The 17,500-nt window shown below is 33.9% G+C and overlaps 4 non-coding genes across 4 annotated transcripts; all 4 read right to left on the reverse strand.

Moving 5' to 3' along the window:
- Nucleotides 1-2,422: 2,422 nt before the first annotated feature.
- LOC122322644 lies at nt 2,423-6,380 on the reverse strand. Its single transcript, XR_006246744.1, has one exon. It is a non-coding gene; the product is annotated as a large subunit ribosomal RNA (ribosomal RNA).
- A 382-nt stretch (nt 6,381-6,762) lies between these two features.
- LOC122322650 lies at nt 6,763-6,941 on the reverse strand. Its single transcript, XR_006246749.1, has one exon. It is a non-coding gene; the product is annotated as a 5.8S ribosomal RNA (ribosomal RNA).
- A 525-nt stretch (nt 6,942-7,466) lies between these two features.
- Nucleotides 7,467-9,461, reverse strand: LOC122322640. Its single transcript, XR_006246740.1, has one exon. It is a non-coding gene; the product is annotated as a small subunit ribosomal RNA (ribosomal RNA).
- A 3,896-nt stretch (nt 9,462-13,357) lies between these two features.
- Nucleotides 13,358-17,315, reverse strand: LOC122322647. The gene has a single exon (XR_006246747.1). It is a non-coding gene; the product is annotated as a large subunit ribosomal RNA (ribosomal RNA).
- Nucleotides 17,316-17,500: the final 185 nt, after the last annotated feature.

Here is a 17,500-nt window from a genome sequence, read left to right on the forward strand (position 1 = left end):
GAACACCATCTCTTTAAGCATGATACTTTTTTCAAATGCTACCACCCAACATTAATTCTTCATGTATTAAATTAAATATAATACAAGATTAACTTCATTTTTTCATAATTTGCCCAATAAATTATCCATGCCGGCAAGACAATACTCCACAGTCATATTATTTTGTTACTTTTACTTTTTCTCATATGACTTGCCTTGCGCGACACCACTCCATATATAGGTTTTTGAACACCATCTCTTTAAGCATGATACTTTTTTCAAATGCTACCACCCAACATTAATTCTTCATGTATTAAATAAAATATAATACAAGATTAACTTCATTTTTTCATAATTTGCCCAATAAATTATCCATGCCGGCAAGACAATACTCCACAGTCATATTATTTTGTTACTTTTACTTTTTCTCATATGACTTGCCTTGCGCGACACCACTCCATATATAGGTTTTTGAACACCATTTCCTTAAGAATGATACTTTTTTCAAATGCAACCACTCACTATTAATTCTTCATGTATTAATTTAAATATAACACACGAATAACTTAAATATTTAATAATTTGAACTATAATTGACGGCTGCCGGCAAGACAATACTCCACAATCATGTGATTTCCATATATAATTTTGTCTATAGCAAACATTTTTTATTGTAGTAGAGTTGTTCCATACGTTATTACCCAACATTTATTTTACATGTTAAATTCTATTATATCACATTGTTTGTGTCATATGTTATTATCTAACATGTAATTTATATGTTTCATGATATTATTTGACATTTTGTATTGGAAAACACTGAATTGAATTTCATAACATTTCATAATTTGCCCAATAAATGACCCATGCCGGCAAGACAATACTCCACAGTCATATTATTTTGTTACTTTTACTTTTTCTCATATGACTTGCCTTGCGCGACACCACTCCATATATAGGTTTTTGAACACCATTTCCTTAAGAATGATACTTTTTTCAAATGCAACCACTCACTATTAATTCTTCATGTATTAATTTAAATATAACACACGAATAACTTAAATATTTAATAATTTGAACTATAATTGACGGCTGCCGGCAAGACAATACTCCACAATCATGTGATTTCCATATATAATTTTGTCTATAGCAAACATTTTTTATTGTAGTAGAGTTGTTCCATACGTTATTACCCAACATTTATTTTACATGTTAAATTCTATTATATCACATTGTTTGTGTCATATGTTATTATCTAACATGTAATTTATATGTTTCATGATATTATTTGACATTTTGTATTGGAAAACACTGAATTGAATTTCATAACATTTCATAATTTGCCCAATAAATGACCCATGCCGGCAAGACAATACTCCACAGTCATATTATTTTGTTACTTTTACTTTTTCTCATATGACTTGCCGTGCGCGACACCACTCCATATATAGGTTTTTGAACACCATTTCCTTAAGAATGATACTTTTTTCAAATGCAACCACTCACTATTAATTCTTCATGTATTAATTTAAATATAACACACGAATAACTTAAATATTTAATAATTTGAACTATAATTGACGGCTGCCGGCAAGACAATACTCCACAATCATGTGATTTCCATATATAATTTTGTCTATAGCAAACATTTTTTATTGTAGTAGAGTTGTTCCATACGTTATTACCCAACATTTATTTTACATGTTAAATTCTATTATATCACATTGTTTGTGTCATATGTTATTATCTAACATGTAATTTATATGTTTCATGATATTATTTGACATTTTGTATTGGAAAACACTGAATTGAATTTCATAACAATTCCAAGTCTCATGAGTGTAAATTTTATTAATCGGTTTATTATTATTATGCAATATCAAATAAAATATAAACTTCTATTTCACACTAAATATAACATTTATGTTTAAGAGTGTAAATTTTTCATTCGCATATTACTGTTCTCCATTGATTGAATTATAATATATTTTTAATATGATTTCATATATTTATTTTTTTGTGTTTTCTATTGCCTTTCGCAGTTATCATATATATATATATATATATATATATATATATATATATATATATATACTCATATATATAATAAAATGTGTGTTCTTCTTTCTCTGTTTTGTTTAAAACAATTTAATTTCTTTATTCCTTTCAATAACAATTCAATTATTCTGAAAAGAATGTTATTTATAAAATAACATAAATTTTGTATTGCATCATCAAAAAGCTTTTTGTATATAACATTTTCTTAAGGTCCGGTCCACACATTATCAACTTACAAAGAAATATATAAAATATCATAAGTAAATTAACAAATATGGCACCTTTAAACAACTCATACAATATATATATATATATATGTTTTAGTTGGTGTTTAACAACCATAACACACATATTATATTTTATATTTGTTGTTTTATTAACATTTTCGAATCATCAAGCAAAGGATAAGCTTCAGTGGATCGCAGTATGGCAGCTGCTCAACCACTTACAACACCTTGCCTGTTACAAAAGTCGTTTACAATTGATTCTAGGCTTTGTCATTGTATTAAATAATGTTTAAATATGTAACTAGCACGGCATCAGGTGATCATAGATCCTCCCAATTTACTATGTTACAAATAACATTGGCATCACATCCATTGTCGTTTATAAAATAAATTATAAACTTTTAATGGTTTAGAAGCCATACAATGCAAATTGCCCCTTATTTATCATTGCAGTCCAGCACGGATACGACCTTAGAGGCGTTCAGGCATAATCCAACGGACGTAGCGTCATACCACTGTTCGCTCGAACAAGTATTGTGCCATTGGTCCGTACCTGCGGTTCCTCTCGTACTACGCAGGAATGCTGTCGCAACAACGTTTTGTCATTAGTAGGGTAAAACTAACCTGTCTCACGACGGTCTAAACCCAGCTCACGTTCCCTTGCATGGGTGAACAATCCAACGCTTGGTGAATTTTGCTTCACAATGATAGGAAGAGCCGACATCGAAGGATCAAAAAGCGACGTCGCTATGAACGCTTGGCCGCCACAAGCCAGTTATCCCTATGGTAACTTTTCTGACACCTCTTGTTAAAAACTCTTTAAACCAAAAGGATCGATAGGCCGAGCTTTTGCTGTCCCTGTGTGTACTGAACACCGAGATCAAGTCAGCATTTGCCCTTTTGCTCTATGTGTGGTTTCTGTCCGCACTGAGCTGGCCTTGGGACACCTCCGTTATTATTTGAGAGATGTACCGCCCCAGTCAAACTCCCTACCTGGCAATGTCCTTGAATTGGATCATACCTGAGTAATTGGAGTTATACCAAATTTTTAAATCAAAAATACATAAATGCATTTTCTTATTAAAGAATTTGTTTGCGATTATATAACAAACTCGTGATACTTTGATCAAGAAGCTTGCATCAAAACCCAATACCATAAGATATAATAAATACATCCGTATAATGGCTAGGAAATGATACACGTTCCATTTAATCAAGTAAGTAAGGAAACAATAAGAGTAGTGGTATTTCATTGTCGATACCAAACCGAAGTCTAATATCTCCCACTTATTCTACACCTCTTATGTCTCCTTACACTGCCAGATTAGAGTCAAGCTCAAAAGGGTCTTCTTTCCCCGCTAATTATTCCAAGCCCGTTCCCTTGGCTGTGGTTTCGCTAGATAGTAGATAGGGACAGTAGGAATCTCGTTAATCCATTCATGCGCGTCACTAATTAGATGACGAGGCATTTGGCTACCTTAAGAGAGTCATAGTTACTCCCGCCGTTGACCCGCGCTTACTTGAATTTCTTCACTTTGACATTCAGAGCACTGGGCAGAAATCACATTGTGTCAACACCCGCTAGGGCCATCACAATGCTTTGTTTTAATTAGACAGTCGGATTCCCCAAGTCCGTGCCAGTTCTGAATTGATTGTTAATTGATAATCGTTATAATTTAAAAGAACTAATCAGTTGCCCAATTAGTATTCTTAAAAATTTTAGCAAGAAAGTTCCACAATTGGCTACGTAACTAAACTATCCGGGGAACAAGAATCTACCATAAATGATAGAAACCCTATTTACCCAGAACGAGCACATAAACCATGTTATTGTTTCCCAATCAAGCCCGACTATCTCAATCTTCAGAGCCAATCCTTATCCCGAAGTTACGGATCTAATTTGCCGACTTCCCTTACCTACATTATTCTATCGACTAGAGACTCTTCACCTTGGAGACCAGCTGCGGATATTGGTACGGCCTGTTGAGAAGTTTGCGTATCCCCACCATAAATTTTCAAGGTCCGAGGAGAAAATATCGACACAACAGTATATGTCATGCTCTTCTAGCCCATCTACCATATCTCTCTGCGAAAGACTTCCATGGTAGTACGGCTATAAAACAGAAAAGAAAACTCTTCCGATACCTCTCGACGGCTTCTTTATGGTCGTTCCTGTTGCCAGGATGAGCACGAGGCCCATATTTAATAACAAACGGATACTCAACAGGTTACGGAATTGGAACCGTATTCCCTTTCGTTCAAAATTATTCAAGTGTATAAAAATCGGTATGATGCAAAATATATTTTGATTTTTCTATACTTGAAAATTTTCGGCTTTCGCCTTGAACTTAGGACCGACTAACTCGTGATCAACCACTGTTCACACGAAACCCTTCTCCACTTCAGTCCTCCAAGGTCTCATTCGATTATTTGCTACTACCACCAAGATCTGTACCAATGGCGGCTCCATGCAGGCTTACGCCAAACACTTCTATGCACACCATTGTACCTTCCTACTCACTAAAGTTTCAAAATTTATATTACAAGTAACATAAATCATCTACTTTAGCGGTAATGTATAGGTATACAACTTAAGCGCCATCCATTTTAAGGGCTAGTTGCTTCGGCAGGTGAGTTGTTACACACTCCTTAGCGGATTTCGACTTCCATGATCACCGTCCTGCTGTTTTAAGCAACCAACGCCTTTCATGGTTTCTGTATGAGTTGTTAATTTGGGCACCGTAACATTACGTTTGGTTCATCCCACAGCGCCAGTTCTGCTTACCAAAAGTGGCCCACTGGGCACATTATATCATAACCTTAAACTTCATATCAAGAAAGTTAAGGTTCTTACCCATTTAAAGTTTGAGAATAGGTTAAGATCGTTTCGACCCTAAGGCCTCTAATCATTCGCTTTACCAGATAAGATTATTTTATACAACAGTTAAATGCACCAGCTATCCTGAGGGAAACTTCGGAAGGAACCAGCTACTAGATGGTTCGATTGGTCTTTCGCCCCTATACTCAATTCTGACAATCGATTTGCACGTCAGAACTGTTTCGGTCTTCCATCAGGGTTTCCCCTGACTTCAACCTGATCAAGTATAGTTCACCATCTTTCGGGTCACAGCATATATGCTCAAGGTACGTTCCAGTTAGAGGTATAAATAATATAAATATCATTATACATAACTATATAGAGCGCCCCGGGATTGTGTTAATTAACTATAAATAGCTAAAAAACTAATCCCATTAATAGTCAAGTTAATTACGCTATTAGGTTTATATCCCAATAACTTGCACATATGTTAGACTCCTTGGTCCGTGTCTCAAGACGGGTCCCGAAGGTATCCTGAATCTTTCGCATTGTTAATCATACAAGTGCATATAATAAACACAAAAATCATTGAAAATTATGCCATTATATAATTCCGAAAAATTAACGCACTGTATTCATATAAATCTATCAGCACTTTATCAAATTTATGACATTTATATCATGTTATAATGCAAGCACTATAATTGAAATAATCAATAATTCACAATTTTTTGATAAATTAATTATGTTAATAGATTACAATGTCCTTATATGGAAAAAATGCACACTATTATTATAATATTAATTAAATATTACAATTCTAATGATGAATTTTCCATAACGGATATTCAGGTTCATCGGGCTTAACCTCTAAGCAGTTTCACGTACTATTTAACTCTCTATTCAGAGTTCTTTTCAACTTTCCCTCACGGTACTTGTTTACTATCGGTCTCATGGTTATATTTAGTTTTAGATGGAGTTTACCACCCACTTAGTGCTGCACTATCAAGCAACACGACTCTTTGGAAACATCATCTAGTAATCATTAACGTTATACGGGCCTGGCACCCTCTATGGGTAAATGGCCTCATTTAAGAAGGACTTAAATCGTTAATTTCTCATACTAGAATATTGATGTTCCTTACACTGCATCTCACATTTGCCATATAGACAAAGTGACTTAGTGCTGAACTGATTTCTTTTCGCTCGCCGCTACTAAGAAAATCCTTGTTAGTTTCTTTTCCTCCCCTAATTAATATGCTTAAATTCAGGGGGTAGTCCCATATGAGTTGAGGTTGTATAAAACAATTTTTATTGAATACTATGATATAATATTCAATATTATGAATACACTAATTCTTGAAGAATAATAATATTTACAACAGTTTTCTTATCGCATCAATAATAATCGAGACAATTCTAGATGAAAAAAAAAACTTTCATTTCATTTTTATGCTAGACATTTCTCGATATTATTTGAATTTGAAAAAGAAAATATATATCTTCAGTTTTCTCATACAAATTATACACAATGAGAGTTGGTATGTATATCCATATATAAATTAATATTATGAATATTTCGTGTGTGCACTAATAAAGTGCACACATTATTTATCCAATAATATACCATATGCTCAAATATTAAAAAACATTTAAAGCAACTTATTTAGCATAGTCTTACAACCCTCAACCATATGTAGTCCAAGCAGCACTATAAAATTAATTAAAGTACATAACAGCATGGACTGCGATATGCGTTCAAAATGTCGATGTTCATGTGTCCTGCAGTTCACACGATGACGCACAGTTTGCTGCGTTCTTCATCGACCCATGAGCCGAGTGATCCACCGCTTAGAGTGATACATTTTTTTTTGTTTATTTCATTGTCAAAAATATATTTATTGAAAGAAATTAAAAATACACCATTTTACTGGCATATATCAATTCCTTCAATAAAATTGATTTACCTAAAAAATGTTGCGAAATGTCTTAGTCTTACATAATTTATAAAAATATGGTATATGAAACAATTTCAATAAGATAGCCAAACAAGAATATTAATATAAACATATGTAAAACATTAACCTGGAAACAGGTACAACAATATATATTTAGGTTGTTGCGTTTATACAATGTATGCTCATAGAAATAATGACCAATACATTTGTGCAACGCATGCATATTATGGTACATATACACGCAAAGTTTATCCATTAAAATACAAAAACACATAATTATGTTATATCACAATTTTCGAATGACCATTTATAATTATAATTATTTGTGTAATCGTAAATTAATAGAATTTTTATTATATATATATATATATATTATATATACAAAATATGACATCTGATTTATTAACGGTAAGGGACATTATACAATAATGATCCTTCCGCAGGTTCACCTACGGAAACCTTGTTACGACTTTTACTTCCTCTAAATAATCAAGTTCGGTCAACTTTTGCGAAACAACCGCAACACACAAGGCGTCACAGTGATCACGTCCGGAGACCTCACTAAATAATTCAATCGGTAGTAGCGACGGGCGGTGTGTACAAAGGGCAGGGACGTAATCAATGCGAGTTAATGACTCACACTTACTGGGAATTCCAAGTTCATGTGAACAGTTTCAGTTCACAATCCCAAGCATGAAAGTGGTTCAGCGGTTTACCCGGACCTCTCGGTCTAGGAAATACACGTTGATACTTTCATTGTAGCGCGCGTGCAGCCCAGGACATCTAAGGGCATCACAGACCTGTTATTGCTCAATCTCATTATTGCTAGACGCAATTTGTCCATTTAAGAAGCTAGTGTCCTTATAATGGGACAAACCAACAGGTACGGCTCCACTTACATAAACACATTCAAACACAATAAACATTTTACTGCCACCACGAATGAAGGCTATATAAGCTTCTACACCATAGTCCTGAAGATATCTATTTAATATATTTGAGTCTCGTTCGTTATCGGAATTAACCAGACAAATCACTCCACGAACTAAGAACGGCCATGCACCACCACCCATAGATTCGAGAAAGAGCTATCAATCTGTCTTACACACTTATGTTCGGACCTGGTAAGTTTTCCCGTGTTGAGTCAAATTAAGCCGCAGGCTCCACTCCTGGTGGTGCCCTTCCGTCAATTCCTTTAAGTTTCAGCTTTGCAACCATACTTCCCCCGGAGCCCAAAAGCTTTGGTTTCCCGGGAAGCGACTGAGAGAGCCATAAAAGTAGCTACACCCAATTGCTAGCTGGCATCGTTTATGGTTAGAACTAGGGCGGTATCTGATCGCCTTCGAACCTCTAACTTTCGTTCTTGATTAATGAAAACATCTTTGGCAAATGCTTTCGCTTAAGTTAGTCTTACGACGGTCCAAGAATTTCACCTCTCGCGTCGTAATACTAATGCCCCCAAACTGCTTCTATTAATCATTACCTCTTGATCTGAAAACCAATGAAAGCAGAACAGAGGTCTTATTTCATTATCCCATGCACAGAATATTCAGGCATTTGAAGCCTGCTTTAAGCACTCTAATTTGTTCAAAGTAATTGTACCGGCCCACAATAACACTCGATGAAGAGCACTAATGCAGGTTTTTAAATAGGAGGAATACATAAAAAAATACAAGTACCTAATTATATATAAGAACTCCACCGGTAATACGCTTACATACATAAAGGTATAGTACTAACCACAATTGTAAGTTGTACTACCCGTATGAAGCACAAGTTCAACTACGAACGTTTTAACCGCAACAACTTTAATATACGCTATTGGAGCTGGAATTACCGCGGCTGCTGGCACCAGACTTGCCCTCCAATAGGTCCTTGTTAAAGGATTTAAAGTGTACTCATTCCAATTACAGGGCCTCGGATATGAGTCCTGTATTGTTATTTTTCGTCACTACCTCCCCGAGCTGGGAGTGGGTAATTTACGCGCCTGCTGCCTTCCTTAGATGTGGTAGCCGTTTCTCAGGCTCCCTCTCCGGAATCGAACCCTGATTCCCCGTTACCCGTTGCAACCATGGTAGTCCTAGATACTACCATCAAAAGTTGATAGGGCAGACATTTGAAAGATCTGTCGTCGGTACAAGACCATACGATCTGCATGTTATCTAGAGTTCAACCAATGTAACGATCTTGCGACCGCTTGGTTTTAGCCTAATAAAAGCACACGTTCCATAAGGTCCGTGTTTTAATTGCATGTATTAGCTCTAGAATTACCACAGTTATCCAAGTAACTGTTAACGATCTAAGGAACCATAACTGATATAATGAGCCTTTTGCGGTTTCACTGTTAATTCGTGTGTACTTAGACATGCATGGCTTAATCTTTGAGACAAGCATATAACTACTGGCAGGATCAACCAGAATAATGTTTTTATTTATATATGTACAAATATATTATACATATATATAAAATACATTAATATACAAATCTAATAATATATGACAAATTGATTAATACTTTTGAATAAAATAATATAGATGTATATTTAAACTAGATAATAAACGAATATGGCTATTATTAGATAGCATTTCATTTTCGTTAATTTAATAAAATTGACAAAGTAATCTATATAAATTTCGTTCAACAATATTTTATTAATTGCACTTGCTTAATATAATATATTATCACACTTTGATTTTTTGTTCACTTCCCACATAAAATATATGGAGAAATAAATCAAATTTATTATGACAACAAATTGATATTTTACGACATTTAATTTTGAAATAATATATATATATCAAGAAAAGCACTCCAACTCACATTCAGCAAAGAAATGTGAATTTTTTAATGATGACAAATAATATATAAAAATATGACATGTTTTAACCAATTTACTCATTGACACAACAAATGCATCCACATCTGCTATATCAATTTTCAATCGGTTACATTTGTTTGTTATAAGAGAGAAATTAACGATAAAAGGAAACCTATTATAATATATTGTGGAAATAAAGATTTTAATACAATATTTCCAACAACATACCTTGGCAAATTCCGCAATTATCTTTTTTTATCGCAGCCAAGCAATTATTATTAATAACGAACGAACATACTCAAACACAAACATGAGCGTATAACATAATCTTTAATAAATTATATGAAATCTTCATATAATAGATGAGCACACACCACTCACCATGTAAAGGTTTTTGAACACCATCTCTTTAAGCATGATACTTTTTTCAAATGCTACCACCCAACATTAATTCTTCATGTATTAAATTAAATATAATACAAGATTAACTTCATTATTTCATAATTTGCCCAATAAATTATCCATGCCGGCAAGACAATACTCCACAGTCATATTATTTTGTTACTTTTACTCTTTCTCATATGACTTGCCTTGCGCGACACCACTCCATATAAAGGTTTTTGAACACCATCTCTTTAAGCATGATACTTTTTTCAAATGCTACCACCCAACATTAATTCTTCATGTATTAAATTAAATATAATACAAGATTAACTTCATTATTTCATAATTTGCCCAATAAATTATCCATGCCGGCAAGACAATACTCCACAGTCATATTATTTTGTTACTTTTACTTTTTCTCATATGACTTGCCTTGCGCGACACCACTCCATATATAGGTTTTTGAACACCATCTCTTTAAGCATGATACTTTTTTCAAATGCTACCACCCAACATTAATTCTTCATGTATTAAATTAAATATAATACAAGATTAACTTCATTATTTCATAATTTGCCCAGTAAATTATCCATGCCGGCAAGACAATACTCCACAGTCATATTATTTTGTTACTTTTACTCTTTCTCATATGACTTGCCTTGCGCGACACCACTCCATATATAGGTTTTTGAACACCATCTCTTTAAGCATGATACTTTTTTCAAATGCTACCACCCAACATTAATTCTTCATGTATTAAATTAAATATAATACAAGATTAACTTCATTTTTTCATAATTTGCCCAATAAATTATCCATGCCGGCAAGACAATACTCCACAGTCATATTATTTTGTTACTTTTACTTTTTCTCATATGACTTGCCTTGCGCGACACCACTCCATATATAGGTTTTTGAACACCATCTCTTTAAGCATGATACTTTTTTCAAATGCTACCACCCAACATTAATTCTTCATGTATTAAATAAAATATAATACAAGATTAACTTCATTTTTTCATAATTTGCCCAATAAATTATCCATGCCGGCAAGACAATACTCCACAGTCATATTATTTTGTTACTTTTACTTTTTCTCATATGACTTGCCTTGCGCGACACCACTCCATATATAGGTTTTTGAACACCATTTCCTTAAGAATGATACTTTTTTCAAATGCAACCACTCACTATTAATTCTTCATGTATTAATTTAAATATAACACACGAATAACTTAAATATTTAATAATTTGAACTATAATTGACGGCTGCCGGCAAGACAATACTCCACAATCATGTGATTTCCATATATAATTTTGTCTATAGCAAACATTTTTTATTGTAGTAGAGTTGTTCCATACGTTATTACCCAACATTTATTTTACATGTTAAATTCTATTATATCACATTGTTTGTGTCATATGTTATTATCTAACATGTAATTTATATGTTTCATGATATTATTTGACATTTTGTATTGGAAAACACTGAATTGAATTTCATAACATTTCATAATTTGCCCAATAAATGACCCATGCCGGCAAGACAATACTCCACAGTCATATTATTTTGTTACTTTTACTTTTTCTCATATGACTTGCCTTGCGCGACACCACTCCATATATAGGTTTTTGAACACCATTTCCTTAAGAATGATACTTTTTTCAAATGCAACCACTCACTATTAATTCTTCATGTATTAATTTAAATATAACACACGAATAACTTAAATATTTAATAATTTGAACTATAATTGACGGCTGCCGGCAAGACAATACTCCACAATCATGTGATTTCCATATATAATTTTGTCTATAGCAAACATTTTTTATTGTAGTAGAGTTGTTCCATACGTTATTACCCAACATTTATTTTACATGTTAAATTCTATTATATCACATTGTTTGTGTCATATGTTATTATCTAACATGTAATTTATATGTTTCATGATATTATTTGACATTTTGTATTGGAAAACACTGAATTGAATTTCATAACATTTCATAATTTGCCCAATAAATGACCCATGCCGGCAAGACAATACTCCACAGTCATATTATTTTGTTACTTTTACTTTTTCTCATATGACTTGCCGTGCGCGACACCACTCCATATATAGGTTTTTGAACACCATTTCCTTAAGAATGATACTTTTTTCAAATGCAACCACTCACTATTAATTCTTCATGTATTAATTTAAATATAACACACGAATAACTTAAATATTTAATAATTTGAACTATAATTGACGGCTGCCGGCAAGACAATACTCCACAATCATGTGATTTCCATATATAATTTTGTCTATAGCAAACATTTTTTATTGTAGTAGAGTTGTTCCATACGTTATTACCCAACATTTATTTTACATGTTAAATTCTATTATATCACATTGTTTGTGTCATATGTTATTATCTAACATGTAATTTATATGTTTCATGATATTATTTGACATTTTGTATTGGAAAACACTGAATTGAATTTCATAACAATTCCAAGTCTCATGAGTGTAAATTTTATTAATCGGTTTATTATTATTATGCAATATCAAATAAAATATAAACTTCTATTTCACACTAAATATAACATTTATGTTTAAGAGTGTAAATTTTTCATTCGCATATTACTGTTCTCCATTGATTGAATTATAATATATTTTTAATATGATTTCATATATTTATTTTTTTGTGTTTTCTACTATTGCCTTTCGCAGTTATCTATATATATATATATATATATATATATATATATATATATATATATACTCATATATATAATAAAATGTGTGTTCTTCTTTCTCTGTTTTGTTTAAAACAATTTAATTTCTTTATTCCTTTCAATAACAATTCAATTATTCTGAAAAGAATGTTATTTATAAAATAACATAAATTTTGTATTGCATCATCAAAAAGCTTTTTGTATATAACATTTTCTTAAGGTCCGGTCCACACATTATCAACTTACAAAGAAATATATAAAATATCATAAGTAAATTAACAAATATGGCACCTTTAAACAACTCATACAATATATATATATATATATGTTTTAGTTGGTGTTTAACAACCATAACACACATATTATATTTTATATTTGTTGTTTTATTAACATTTTCGAATCATCAAGCAAAGGATAAGCTTCAGTGGATCGCAGTATGGCAGCTGCTCAACCACTTACAACACCTTGCCTGTTACAAAAGTCGTTTACAATTGATTCTAGGCTTTGTCATTGTATTAAATAATGTTTAAATATGTAACTAGCACGGCATCAGGTGATCATAGATCCTCCCAATTTACTATGTTACAAATAACATTGGCATCACATCCATTGTCGTTTATAAAATAAATTATAAACTTTTAATGGTTTAGAAGCCATACAATGCAAATTGCCCCTTATTTATCATTGCAGTCCAGCACGGATACGACCTTAGAGGCGTTCAGGCATAATCCAACGGACGTAGCGTCATACCACTGTTCGCTCGAACAAGTATTGTGCCATTGGTCCGTACCTGCGGTTCCTCTCGTACTACGCAGGAATGCTGTCGCAACAACGTTTTGTCATTAGTAGGGTAAAACTAACCTGTCTCACGACGGTCTAAACCCAGCTCACGTTCCCTTGCATGGGTGAACAATCCAACGCTTGGTGAATTTTGCTTCACAATGATAGGAAGAGCCGACATCGAAGGATCAAAAAGCGACGTCGCTATGAACGCTTGGCCGCCACAAGCCAGTTATCCCTATGGTAACTTTTCTGACACCTCTTGTTAAAAACTCTTTAAACCAAAAGGATCGATAGGCCGAGCTTTTGCTGTCCCTGTGTGTACTGAACACCGAGATCAAGTCAGCATTTGCCCTTTTGCTCTATGTGTGGTTTCTGTCCGCACTGAGCTGGCCTTGGGACACCTCCGTTATTATTTGAGAGATGTACCGCCCCAGTCAAACTCCCTACCTGGCAATGTCCTTGAATTGGATCATACCTGAGTAATTGGAGTTATACCAAATTTTTAAATCAAAAATACATAAATGCATTTTCTTATTAAAGAATTTGTTTGCGATTATATAACAAACTCGTGATACTTTGATCAAGAAGCTTGCATCAAAACCCAATACCATAAGATATAATAAATACATCCGTATAATGGCTAGGAAATGATACACGTTCCATTTAATCAAGTAAGTAAGGAAACAATAAGAGTAGTGGTATTTCATTGTCGATACCAAACCGAAGTCTAATATCTCCCACTTATTCTACACCTCTTATGTCTCCTTACACTGCCAGATTAGAGTCAAGCTCAAAAGGGTCTTCTTTCCCCGCTAATTATTCCAAGCCCGTTCCCTTGGCTGTGGTTTCGCTAGATAGTAGATAGGGACAGTAGGAATCTCGTTAATCCATTCATGCGCGTCACTAATTAGATGACGAGGCATTTGGCTACCTTAAGAGAGTCATAGTTACTCCCGCCGTTGACCCGCGCTTACTTGAATTTCTTCACTTTGACATTCAGAGCACTGGGCAGAAATCACATTGTGTCAACACCCGCTAGGGCCATCACAATGCTTTGTTTTAATTAGACAGTCGGATTCCCCAAGTCCGTGCCAGTTCTGAATTGATTGTTAATTGATAATCGTTATAATTTAAAAGAACTAATCAGTTGCCCAATTAGTATTCTTAAAAATTTTAGCAAGAAAGTTCCACAATTGGCTACGTAACTAAACTATCCGGGGAACAAGAATCTACCATAAATGATAGAAACCCTATTTACCCAGAACGAGCACATAAACCATGTTATTGTTTCCCAATCAAGCCCGACTATCTCAATCTTCAGAGCCAATCCTTATCCCGAAGTTACGGATCTAATTTGCCGACTTCCCTTACCTACATTATTCTATCGACTAGAGACTCTTCACCTTGGAGACCAGCTGCGGATATTGGTACGGCCTGTTGAGAAGTTTGCGTATCCCCACCATAAATTTTCAAGGTCCGAGGAGAAAATATCGACACAACAGTATATGTCATGCTCTTCTAGCCCATCTACCATATCTCTCTGCGAAAGACTTCCATGGTAGTACGGCTATAAAACAGAAAAGAAAACTCTTCCGATACCTCTCGACGGCTTCTTTATGGTCGTTCCTGTTGCCAGGATGAGCACGAGGCCCATATTTAATAACAAACGGATACTCAACAGGTTACGGAATTGGAACCGTATTCCCTTTCGTTCAAAATTATTCAAGTGTATAAAAATCGGTATGATGCAAAATATATTTTGATTTTTCTATACTTGAAAATTTTCGGCTTTCGCCTTGAACTTAGGACCGACTAACTCGTGATCAACCACTGTTCACACGAAACCCTTCTCCACTTCAGTCCTCCAAGGTCTCATTCGATTATTTGCTACTACCACCAAGATCTGTACCAATGGCGGCTCCATGCAGGCTTACGCCAAACACTTCTATGCACACCATTGTACCTTCCTACTCACTAAAGTTTCAAAATTTATATTACAAGTAACATAAATCATCTACTTTAGCGGTAATGTATAGGTATACAACTTAAGCGCCATCCATTTTAAGGGCTAGTTGCTTCGGCAGGTGAGTTGTTACACACTCCTTAGCGGATTTCGACTTCCATGATCACCGTCCTGCTGTTTTAAGCAACCAACGCCTTTCATGGTTTCTGTATGAGTTGTTAATTTGGGCACCGTAACATTACGTTTGGTTCATCCCACAGCGCCAGTTCTGCTTACCAAAAGTGGCCCACTGGGCACATTATATCATAACCTTAAACTTCATATCAAGAAAGTTAAGGTTCTTACCCATTAAAGTTTGAGAATAGGTTAAGATCGTTTCGACCCTAAGGCCTCTAATCATTCGCTTTACCAGATAAGATTATTTTATACAACAGTTAAATGCACCAGCTATCCTGAGGGAAACTTCGGAAGGAACCAGCTACTAGATGGTTCGATTGGTCTTTCGCCCCTATACTCAATTCTGACAATCGATTTGCACGTCAGAACTGTTTCGGTCTTCCATCAGGGTTTCCCCTGACTTCAACCTGATCAAGTATAGTTCACCATCTTTCGGGTCACAGCATATATGCTCAAGGTACGTTCCAGTTAGAGGTATAAATAATATAAATATCATTATACATAACTATATAGAGCGCCCCGGGATTGTGTTAATTAACTATAAATAGCTAAAAAACTAATCCCATTAATAGTCAAGTTAATTACGCTATTAGGTTTATATCCCAATAACTTGCACATATGTTAGACTCCTTGGTCCGTGTCTCAAGACGGGTCCCGAAGGTATCCTGAATCTTTCGCATTGTTAATCATACAAGTGCATATAATAAACACAAAAATCATTGAAAATTATGCCATTATATAATTCCGAAAAATTAACGCACTGTATTCATATAAATCTATCAGCACTTTATCAAATTTATGACATTTATATCATGTTATAATGCAAGCACTATAATTGAAATAATCAATAATTCACAATTTTTTGATAAATTAATTATGTTAATAGATTACAATGTCCTTATATGGAAAAAATGCACACTATTATTATAATATTAATTAAATATTACAATTCTAATGATGAATTTTCCATAACGGATATTCAGGTTCATCGGGCTTAACCTCTAAGCAGTTTCACGTACTATTTAACTCTCTATTCAGAGTTCTTTTCAACTTTCCCTCACGGTACTTGTTTACTATCGGTCTCATGGTTATATTTAGTTTTAGATGGAGTTTACCACCCACTTAGTGCTGCACTATCAAGCAACACGACTCTTTGGAAACATCATCTAGTAATCATTAACGTTATACGGGCCTGGCACCCTCTATGGGTAAATGGCCTCATTTAAGAAAGGACTTAAATCGTTAATTTCTCATACTAGAATATTGATGTTCCTTACACTGCATCTCACATTTGCCATATAGACAAAGTGACTTAGTGCTGAACTGATTTCTTTTCGCTCGCCGCTACTAAGAAAATCCTTGTTAGTTTCTTTTCCTCCCCTAACTAATATGCTTAAATTCAGGGGGTAGTCCCATATGAGTTGAGGTTGTATAAAACAATTTTTATTGAATACTATGATATAATATTCAATATTATGAATACACTAATTCTTGAAGAATAATAATATTTACAACAGTTTTCTTATCGCATCAATAATAATCGAGACAATTCTAGATGAAAAAAAAACTTTCATTTCATTTTTATGCTAGACATTTCTCGATATTATTTAATTTG

This window comes from Drosophila grimshawi, unplaced genomic scaffold (assembly GCF_018153295.1).
Source record: "Drosophila grimshawi isolate 15287-2541.00 unplaced genomic scaffold, ASM1815329v1 contig_511, whole genome shotgun sequence".
Taxonomy (NCBI): domain Eukaryota; kingdom Metazoa; phylum Arthropoda; class Insecta; order Diptera; family Drosophilidae; genus Drosophila; species Drosophila grimshawi.